Below are 863 nucleotides of genomic sequence, written 5' to 3'. Positions count from 1 at the left end.
ACGTAGCACATGAACTTATTACCAGCTGGCAGCTGACCAATAATCCCTCGCATACTACCTAAAGCATCAAGTCTGCCAGAAGGAGACCCTCGCTATGAATGATGAATGAAGAAAAGAAGTGTTAATTTAAAGGGGTCGTTTTTCTTTGTTATACGCAATATTAATGAGCACTAACAGACAATAATGCCAAGGAAAGTATAACGGAAGTTATTAGTAGTAAATATCAGGTAAATGTGAAGAAAGGAAAGTGGACGAAAAGATAACTTGCCGCGGGCAGGGATTGAACCTGCGACCTTCGAATAACGCGTTCGATGCTCTACCAACTGAGCTACCGCGGCGGCCATCCCACCCGTCCATTTTGTGGGGTATGTATGTGCATTTAAACGTGGGAGCAGATGGCCGCCGCGGTAGCTCAGTTGGTAGAGCATCGAGCGCGTTATTCGAAGGTCGAAGGTTCGGTCTCTGCCCGCGGCAAGTTACTTTTCATCCACTTTTCTTTCTTCACATTTACCTTACATTTACTACTAATAACATCCCCTATACTTTCCTTGGCGTTATTGTCTGTTAGTGCTCAATAATGTTGAGCACCAGAAGAGCTACTTGAAGAATCAAGTCCATTGGGTGGGTGAATAATGGCTTGATCTTTGTACTGCAGTGAAGAGTTAAACGTTGGCGATATTAGCGCGGATGGGAAACCAGGTGGAAGGTTGTATCTTGTAGGAAAACGGCCGGGATGTCTTTCCGTAAGCAGATGGCTGACTTCGTCTGACGGGAGTTGTAAATTTATGCTCTGTGCTCGAATGCGCGAAGGCTGCTTGTGACTGTCACGACTGAGTTGGAATGTATCGAGATGGCGGGTTATA

At 45.4% G+C, this 863-nt stretch overlaps 1 non-coding gene across 1 annotated transcript; it reads right to left on the bottom strand.

Moving 5' to 3' along the window:
- Positions 1 to 265: 265 nt before the first annotated feature.
- Trnat-cgu (transfer RNA threonine (anticodon CGU)) lies at positions 266 to 338 on the bottom strand. The gene has a single exon. It is a non-coding gene; the product is annotated as a tRNA-Thr (tRNA).
- Between the last annotated feature and the right edge of the window lie 525 nt (positions 339 to 863).

Source organism: Rhipicephalus sanguineus, chromosome 1 (assembly GCF_013339695.2).
Source record: "Rhipicephalus sanguineus isolate Rsan-2018 chromosome 1, BIME_Rsan_1.4, whole genome shotgun sequence".
NCBI classification, from domain to species: Eukaryota; Metazoa; Arthropoda; class Arachnida; order Ixodida; family Ixodidae; genus Rhipicephalus; species Rhipicephalus sanguineus.
This window is presented reverse-complemented; position numbering and strand designations above follow the sequence as displayed.